Source organism: Nomascus leucogenys, chromosome 1a, assembly GCF_006542625.1.
Source record: "Nomascus leucogenys isolate Asia chromosome 1a, Asia_NLE_v1, whole genome shotgun sequence".
Classification (NCBI taxonomy): Eukaryota; Metazoa; Chordata; class Mammalia; order Primates; family Hylobatidae; genus Nomascus; species Nomascus leucogenys.
The window spans coordinates 103,484,562-103,494,976 of record NC_044381.1 but is presented as its reverse complement, the minus strand read 5'-3'; the positions used below and the strand labels follow the sequence as shown (position 1 = coordinate 103,494,976).

The following is a 10,415-nucleotide window of genomic DNA, read 5'->3' as shown; positions in this document are numbered from 1 at the left end:
TGCAGTGACCAGAGATAGCATCACTGCACTCCAGCCTGGGCAACACAGCGAGACTCCGTCTCAAAAAAACAAACAAACAACAGCAACAACAAAAAACTTGAGATTTTTTCAATAAGTGACAAAACTCAACCCAAACAGGCTCAAGCATGAAGGGAACATTAATTTACATAACTAAGAAGTCAAGGGCTATTACTAGGTTCAGATGCAGATTGACCCAGGACTTGGTTTTGCTCTCTTCATATCTTTGGCTCTGCTTATTCTGTGTTGATTGTTTTCTCACTTTTCACATGTGGTGGTAAGATGACTATAGAAACTTCTCGTATTCTCTCTAGTTCAAGTCCATGAGAAAAAAGTAATCCTGTTTTTCTGGTAACAAATAACATTCACCGTGAATGGAAAGGCCCAGATTATTTGCCCATCTTTAACCAAACACTGAGACCAGGCAGTATGAAACACTGATTGATTAAAACCTGGGCACCTATTCCAACCGCAGGGCCAGAGGTGAAGCACCATCTAGAACATTCTAGGACTGAGGGTAGTAAAAGACTGGATTCCAGAAACACAAAATTGAATAGTGTAGCCAAAAAGAGAGTGAAAGAATGCTACGGAGGCAATCATCAAATTACTATTATATACTCACATTTATTATTGACCAAACAAACTACCAGTCAAAAGGAGGCAATCATCAAATTACTATTATATACTCACATTTATTATTGACCAAATAAACTACCAGTCAAAACCCTGATGTCTTTTTCACAAAGGAAATAAGGCCATGACCTCCAATTATCTTTATCGAAAGAAGACTAAATTGTCTACCTTGTTTTCAGGTTACCATTAGTGGAGGTAAAGAACACAGATACATTGATCTAGAGCCCTAATTAAGAATTTAAGAGGCTACGTGTGGTGGCTCACACCTGTAATCCGAACACTTTGGGAGACTGAGGCATGCGGATTGCTTAAGACCAGCCTGAATAATATGGAGAAACACCGTCTCCACAAAAAATACAAAAATTAGAAAAGCATGGTGGCACGCACCTGTAGTCCCAGCTACTTGGGAGGCTGAGATGGGAGGATCACTTGAGCCCAGAAGGTCAAGGCTGTGGTGAGTCATGATAATGCCACTGCACTCCAGTCAGGGTGACAGAGTGGGAACCTGTCTTAAAAAAAAAAAAAAAAAAAAAGTTAAGAATTGGGGCAGGCGCAGTGGCTCACACCTGTAATCCCAGCACTTTGGGAGGCTAAGTCGGGTGGATCATTTGAGGTCAGGAATTTGAGACCAGCCTGACCAACATGGTGAAACCCTGTCTCTACTAAAAATACAAAAAAGTTAGTCAGGCATGCTGGTGCATGCCTGTAGTCCCAGCTATTTAAAAGGCTGAGGCAGGAGAATTGCTTGAACCTGTGGGGCGGAGGTTGCAGCGAGCCAGGATTGTGCCACAGCACTCCAGCCTGGTCAACAGAGCGAGACTCCATCCACCCACCACCCCACCCAAAAAAAATAGAATTAAAGTGCCCTAAATAAATGTGAGCATATATGATGTCTACCGATTACACATAATACTGTTAACATGTCAGTTCTCCTCACATTGGTCTATAGATTGAATGAGATCAAGATAACAAATACATCCATCACCCCCAAAAGTTTTCTCATGCCCCTTTTTAATCTTTCTTTTTGTCTTCCTCCTCTTCTCTTTTCTTGTCTCCCCTTCTGTATTAGTCAGCTTGGCTGCCAAAACAAAACACCATAGACTGGGTGGCTTAAACGATAGAAATCTATTTTCTCACAATTCTAGAGGCCAAATGTCCCAGATAGAGGTGCTGGCCAATTCAGTTCCTGGTAAAGGCTCTCTGCCTGGCTTGCTGAGGTCCACATTCTTGCCATATCCCCCGATGGCCTTTCCTCTGTGGTACGCAGACAGAGAGAACAGTCAGTGATAGAGCCTAAGTGTGGCAATTAGGACATCTGTGCAAGAAAGGGGGTGGGGGCGGGGACGGCAATAGCAGGATGGTTAGGCAATAGCAGGGATATGGATCATATAAACAAATATATTAAAGATGATGGAATCCACTTTTGTCACTGATAGGAAGAAGGGTTACAAATATGAAGAGGAAGAAAACTAGAATGAACCGTGTGGGACTAAATAAGAATGAAGGCTTTGAGGTAAACTTATGGATTTCAAGTAGATACAAAAATAAATATAGATATGAATGCATATACATTGTGTATAAGTGTGTGTATGTGCAAGAAAGAGCCTGGGGGCAGTGACCCCAGTTTGATGAACAACGGGATATTACACTGTTTCAAACTATCTCCCCGCAAAATACTTATTACAAAGAGGAAAAGAATAACATTACATTGTTGAATTCTAGTGGCTACCACCTTAGTCAAGTGACCAAAGTAAGCATCAGTAAGGGAATATAGAAATATCATGTGACAACTGATAGGATACAATGAGAAAACACAGAATTACTTCTGTGATATTCATGCCAAGGTTGCACAGCTTGAATCTAATCATGAGGAAACAAATCCGAACTGAGGGATAAGTACTTAATAACTGGCCTGTAAATCTTCAAGGATGACAAGGGTGCTCACCTTCGCAGCACAAATGGCAGCATATATACTAAAACTGGAACAATACAGAGAAGATCAGCATGGCCCCTGAACAAGGATGACACACAAATTTGTGAAGTGTTTCATACTTTTTTAAAAAAGTGTCCAGGCCATGAAGTCAAGAAAAATCTAAAAAAGAGATATGACAGCTACATACGCCATATGATTTTGAACCAGATTTTTTGCTATAAATGGTATTATTGAGATAATTGGCAAAATTTGATTCGGATCTGCAGACTGGAGGCAGTTAATGCATCAATGTAAATTTCCTGATTTTCATGGTTATTTTGCAGTAAAAGGAGAATGTCCTAATTTGTAGGAAATATACAGTAAAATATTTAAGGAATGACCCATTCAAATAAGTTTTTTTTTTAAGGGTCTTGTACTGTACTTGCAACTTTTCTATAAGCTTGAAATTATTTTAAAATTTAAAAAGGGGTCTGGCATGGTGGCTCACACCTATAATCCCAGCACCCTGGGAAGCCAAGGCAGGTGGATCACCTGAGGTCAGGAGTTTGAGACCAGCCTGGCCAACATGGTGAAACACTGTCTCTAGTGAAAATACAAAAATTAGCTGGGCGTGGTGGCACGCACCTCTAATCCTAGCTACTTGGGAGGCTGAGGCAGGAGAATCGCTTAAACCCGGGAGGCAGAGGCTGCAGTGAACTGAGATCCTACCACTGCACTCCAGCCTGGGCAACAGAGCATGACTCCATCTCAAAATAAATAAGTAAATAAACAAATAAATATTAATTAGTAACTTAATTTTAAAAATTAAAAAGGAATGGGAGGTCCAGGTGAGCCCAGAAAAGCAAATTTGAAACAAAACAAGCAAAACAAGCTAGATTGCTTTACTATAACAAAATAACAGGAACTTTCATTTTTCTACTTTCCACTTTCTGCATTTCTTTGTGATAAATCACTCCATATTCTGCCAGGGATATCCATGTGCCTTGAGAACATTTAAGTGTATTATAGCAGTTATGCAAAGGAAAGGAAAAGTTCATATTCACCTTCTGGGAGTCAAAATAGGATCTTAAAGCAAGTCTTGAAAGCTAGGCTTAGTATTTTCTAAATTGATTTACTTCCAAGAACATGTCAGGAAAAACTCTAGAGGACTTAGAAAATAGGGCAGAGAGAGCATGCAGGATGCACTCCTTTTAACTAAAATGGCTAGGCCCTGAGGCTTGCTATATAAGGCACAAAACAGCAGTTCTCAAAGTGTGGCCTAGAGACCCCCTGAGGATCCTCAAGAGCTTTTCAGGAGATCTGTGAGGTCAAAGCTATTTTCATAACGTACTAAAACATTTTGTGCTTTTTTCGCACTCACGCTGTCATGAGTAGACAGTGGAGTTTTCCAGGGCTACGTTATATATGAAATTCCAACGAACTGAATACAGAAGCAAATATGAGTTACTATTTAAGCTATCTTCTACTTAGCCAGATACTAAAGGGAATTGCAAAAATATAAAATAATGCCACTTTGTTCATCAATGGTGTTATATTTTGAAATATACAGTTATATTTCATAAAATATGGTATGTATTATAATATTATTAAAATCTCTGCTTTAATTTCTTATATGGCAAATATTGATAACAATAACCCAAACAAATCAAATTTATTTAGGGTCCTCGAAAATTTTTACGAGTATAAAGGAGTCATGAAACCAGGTGGGTTGAGAATTGCTAACATAGAAGCAGAAAGTCTATCCCTTCCAGGTTAAAGTGTTATAAAAGAAAAAAAAGAAGAAAAAGCTAGAGCCAAGAAGTCAGTTACTTGGATTCTCATCTCTCTCTCTCCCTATGCCCCTGTACTTCTGTTCAAACCTTGAGTAAGTTTAGAAACATCCAGATAGGTATAGGAAACTCAAGAATATTCAGACTAACACATATTAGAAGAGGCTGAAAACAAGAATTCTCACTTTTTTTTTGTGCCATGGACCACCTTTGGAAGTCTGATAAAAACATATGGATCCATTCTTAGAATGTTTTTATATTCATAAAAGAAAATACACGGAATTCCAAAAAAAAATGTGTTGAGATACATTTCTATTCATATGCCCCCGAAAAAGTCCTGCACATGACCACTTCCAAAATGGCACCAAAAAAATGATGCAATAGCAACTGCAGGCGGCTGTGGATAAATAAGCCTGGAACACCACCCCTGGAACACAACTCTTCCCTATGGCCAGTCCCTTTCAAAATGCACAGGATCCACCCATGCCCCATGGAATGGATACAGAAGTGTAAGAGACTTCGGATTTAAAAAAAAAAAAGACGAAGAAGCCATCATGTGGGGATACTTCGACACTTCCAAATAGCTTGGACCGTGTACTCTAACAGCCGACTTCAGCATGTCACCACCTGGAGACTTCAGCATATCAGACTTTAGCATATCAGCACTCCCGGTGGGGGATGCTGATAATGGGAGACACTATGCATGTGTGGGGACAGGGGGCATATGGGTAATCTCTGTACTTTCCTCTCAGTTTTGCTGTGAAACTAAAACTGCTTTTAAAAAAAATTTTTTTTTAATGTTCGGCATTGCTCCTGTTGCTCATCCCTGAGTCTATCTAGACATTTGGAATCACAAGACTAGAATAGGTGAACAGGTCTCACTATATAGGTTCTCAAAGCAATCCACAAGTCCAGAGGCTTGTCTTCATTGACCACTCCCATATAATAGCTCAAGTGGAAGAGAATGAGATCTTTAATGGGCATGGGCAATCATCATCTTGGATAAGATGCTCCATATTCCAGATAAGAACCAACATTCATGGGCATAACTTCCTGGTCCCCACAAAAGACATCGAGTTATTTAGGAAAGCCCAAAGTTTTGGCTTCATACCAGGAATTTGTAGTTCTTCAAAACTAGTCAAGGTAAATTTATCAATCAGGGTTATTTTTACTATAAACAACATTGCTAGTTACACAGTTGACATTCTGCCATTTACAGGTTTCTAGGGAAATATAATTAGAAAGTTAATCCAAGGTAAATTTTGTCCAAACAGAAAGAGAAAGGGTTTTGCTAACCTTTACACATTCTTTCTATGTACCTTTTCCCAACATTGCATTAAACACCCTTGCAGCCACTAAAAAAGGTGGAAACTCACATGAAGACCAAAAACTAAGACTAATAGATATTTCAATGCTGGATCTGCGATAAACAATACTTAGTATAAGACAAATGGAATTTTTCTGTGAAAAGCACTTACACTCTGCTTCATGAAACACAGATTGCCTGACAAGGAGTTAGAAAATAATGCATACTTCACTATCTGTTTTCTGAAGTCAGGGATATGGTATCTCTATCAACTAGAAATTTAGAATGCTATTCTTCTTTTTAAAAAGGGCCAGTCCATGAGTTGACTGTGTCTCTCCTCCATAATGTTGGGAGACAATTCTCCAATCGTCTTTTGTGTTTCTGTATGTCTCATGAAGAGGCACTGACAGCTTTTGTTCCAGACTATCTTTTCAAGGATGTTTGCATGGAAAACAATCTTAGAAGATAAAAAGTTGAGTCTCCCTCTAAAGCAGAGCGTATATTTGTTTCCTGACCATGATAGTAAATGTGTCTCTAATGAAATATTTTTGTGAAAACTGACCTAATAGAAAAGAGACATCATAGACCTCACTTTTAGGAGCAAAGAAGCTAATAAATAAGCTGATTTGTTTTGCAAATCCCAGAAGTTTCAGGAATTGGAGGCTCCAGATACATCTGAAGGCAAAGTGTAGAGGTGAGCTTAAAACAGAAGAAATGGTTGAAAGTCTGTATTTAAAAAAAAAAAAAATCATTTCTCAGTCCTCTTTCCTTAGCCCAAAATTTGGGGACACCTCTTGCAGCTGATTAAATATGAGGTGATTAATTGAAAGTCTTTATACTAAAAGGTGACACCCCTAACCCTCTTCCCCAGTTTGTCTCACAGAATACCAGATAACAACTTTATACTCTGTTTGCCTCTCCTGGTCCTTTCTCTGCCATTCTCTCCCTGGCTCTGAGAAACTGACTTCGGTGGACTGTATCAGCTAGGCTCCCTTAGCCTCTGGCTTGCATTTGGACTCCGCCAATGAGAGCCACCAGCATAAGACTGCAGGGTAAAAGGAGAGATGGGTTGAGCTTTTATTCTCTTTCTCCCCTTCCCCTGCAATTTTTGGCAGTGACTGCAGTTCTCTACTTTCAGATACAGCAACTGTTGCACGCCCTCTCACACACAACTACAGATCACTCCAGGTTCCAGTATACTGTTAGGCCTAGGAGAGGTAATGGCTTTCAGCTGTTTTTAGTCCTGGAGGGTTTACCACCTCTTGATTGTTCCTGTTTGTGAAGGTTTAGTAATGTTTCCCTCGTTAAACTCTCTTCAAGGAATCCTTTCATTGCTCTTTGCAATTTCCCCTTTGAGTGATCCGTTTCTTTTTTTTTTTCTTTTCTTTTTTTTTTTTTTTGAGATGGAGATTTACTCTTGTTGTCCAGGCTGGAGTGCAATGGCATGATCTCGGCTCACCGCATCCTACGCCTCCCAGGTTCAAGCAATTCTCCTGCCTCAGCCTCCCAAGTAGCTGGGATTACAGCTATGTGCTACCACACACAGCTAATTTTGTATTTTTAGTAGAGATGGAGTTTCATCGTTTTGCCCAGGCTGATCTTGAACTCCTGACCTCAGGTGATCTGCCCGCCTCAGTCTCCCAAAGTGCTGGGATTACAGGCGTGAGCCACTGTGCCCGGCCAGGTCCATCTGTTTCTTATAGGCCCACAAAATCACATACCCTCTGGCAATTTTGCAGGATGCTTCTACTGGACCACCTGAACAATCCCAAGAGAAAGGCCTACAGAGGTTTATTTCTAATCAAAAGGGAAAAGCATGAACAAATGCCCATAGGCATGAAGCAGTTAATTGTGTTCCAGGAACTAAGTGCTACTAGGTGTTACATGGAGGTGGGGAGTGAATGGAGAGTAGGCCCAGAAAGAGACAAATGCCAACTCGAAGAGTGTCTTGTAACTCATATCAAGGATCTTGGAGTTTACGCCGTAGGCTCTGCAGAGACACTGAAGAATTTCAAGCTTGAGTTTCAATCAATGCTGGAATAAAAATGAAGGAAAATGTAGGCAAGGCTAGAAGATGGAAGACATAAAGACATGACAGAGACAAACAACTGCAATGGTTTCAATGAGAAATATTGAAGGCCATGATTCAGCCTGTGGTGAAGTAATGGAGGAAATGGACGAAAAGTTAGCAGCTATTGGGAGGCAGAATAAGTGAATGAGGGAATAGGGGGGAAACAGTCCCAATTGGCTCTTGGGCCTCTTACTTAGCAATGGATAAACAGCCTTTCACTGAGATAAAGTGTAGAAGATGACAGAATTTAAGAATGAGATTCACTGGGGGAAGGAAGGGGGTGAGGCGGGAACAATGATAAAGAGTTCTATTCTGAAAATGTTGAGCTGCAAATAGCTGTGGGAAATGTGGGTGAAACTGTCCCTGAGGTGCAAGGAAAGAGCTTCCCTTCAACCCACTGGTCAGTGTAGAGGGCACTGAACTCTGAGTTTTCCCCTCCCTCAATGAGGGAAACCAAATACAAATCCACAGCAAAAGAAAAACGTAAACAAACAAACAAACAAAACCAGAGCAAATCTGCCTTTGATCTTAGCATGGTAGTAGGCAACAGCCAAAACCAGAACAAAAGGCTCCCTGTGTAGATACCCATTTGACCACAAGATGGCATCAGAGCTACGCTGCAGGAGAGCCCTAGTCAGAACCTAGCTCAGTGCAGCAAAGCCATCGCTTAACTGCTTGTTTTTGTTAGCAAGGAAGGGCTATTCACTGGCAAAAAAAAAAAAAAAAAAAAAAAATGACTGAAAAGAGACATTTGGAATATTCTAAAACAAATTATACAGACTATACAGTATGCTCTAGCAGCTGGGTATATGGCAGGTGAGGAGCCGACTAGAGAATCAAGCAGGTGCCTGTTTAAATTGGACATCAAGGGCTGTGGGATAGCAGGTGTCACATAAGCAGACAACTTCAATATAAACCACAAGGTTGGCCGGAGCGGTGGCTCACACCTGTAACCCCAGCACTTTCGGAGGCCGAGGCGGGTGGATCACTTGAGGTGAGGAGTTCAAGACCAGCCTGGCCAACATGATGAAACCCCATCTCTACTAAAAATACAAAAAAAAAAAAAAATTAGCCAGGTGTGGTGGAGGGCACCTGTAATCCCAGCTACTCGGGAGGCTCAGGCAGGAGAATCACTTGAACTTGGGCGGCAGAGGTTCCAATGAGCCGAGATCATGCCACTGCACTCCAGCCTGGGCAACAGTGAGACTCTGTCTCAAAAATGAAAAAAATAAAACCACAAAGTATGAAAGGTGATCCAGAAGTTAGGTCAATTGGCATAACAATCAGAAACAAGAACAAAAACACTAGCAGGTTTATGTATCACTAGGCATGACCTCAGGCCTCACCCCAGGTGGTTGTTGAAGAGGCCCAGATATTATCCTCAGGTCAAATATTAGATTAAACATGGGCATTCTGCCCTCTTGGCCTATAATAAATACCCCCGCAAACACTGCAGTTGAGTCACTCACTGTGAAGCTAGATGAGTGAGCAAGAAAAAAACCATGTCAGTGTTAGCATCTCATTCCTTCTTCCCCAAAATTATATGTCCTAGGAGTCATCTCAGCATGGAGAGGAGACGGAAGCAGCAGGAGCAGAGAGAGACTTATGGCATTTCCCCCAAGATCGGAAAGGGGATATAATATTGAGATTTCTTTGAGAGGCAGGAATCTGCAGGGGCAGAGTAGGCCAACACATTTTCAAAGTAGCCACTACTTAGAGAGAGAGAGATATTTGACATACCACACTCAAAAGCAGGAACTGGGAAAATCAAGCCATCTCCTACGTATTTCCTAATAATTTGAGACTCTTTAATAAAAGAATTCCATTTCTTTGAATTCAGGCTAGCTTCAGTATGCCTTTTGTACCTATTAGTATCAACTTAAATGGGAAAACACAATGAACTTTATAAAGTCACATGATACAAATCATAGATGCCCCCACCTCCCCAGCCCACTTCACTTTTAGTTGTAAGCAAAATACTAGTTATAATAGGCATTACAGACATAGTTACTATTAATACCACCAGGCCTCCCATATCACCCCAACCTCAGCCTACATGCAACTGAACTATCAATAACTATTTCATCAACTTTCCAGCGGTCTAGGAATGGGCCATATCTCTGAATCATTTATACTCTAATATGTCTCATGGCTATCTCCAAAGCTTCCAGTTCTATTTGATTAATTATTACTGTCTTCAAGCTCCTCAAGACCTCTTGTCTCTTGATCCTTCTATAATAATATTCCTAATAGCCTTCTCTTGCCTTTATTTTTATTACCATTCATCCAAAAATTTTTTTAAAAGTCTATCATTTGAACCACTCACCTAACTATATCTTTATAACTCCTCTGTATTCTTTTCATTCTGCTATATCCATTCCAAAATAACTCTAGGCCTGGATTAATATTTTCCCTTACAAAATTTATTAGAAATAAAAATAGTCAATCCTGTAAACTGGTACAACTACAAATCCCAACTCCAACTTTAGCTCGATTCTCAATATACTATAGCAGTATTTCTGTTTCTCTCAAGACAGTTCTCTCCCATTTTCTAATAACAGCTGTTCCAAAATTTAACTACTCTTTTCACCAAGCAATCATTGTGAGGATTAAATACTTCAATATCTGCTAACTTAATTTTAGCCAATGATCTCTCTTCCTTACATCAGCGACAAAAATATAGGC

At 40.2% G+C, this 10,415-nt stretch overlaps 1 pseudogene; it reads left to right on the top strand.

Annotated features, from left to right (window-relative positions):
• The first annotated feature begins 2,609 nt into the window (after positions 1–2,609).
• On the top strand, positions 2,610–2,707 carry LOC115836259 (annotated as a pseudogene).
• The last annotated feature ends 7,708 nt before the right edge of the window (positions 2,708–10,415 follow it).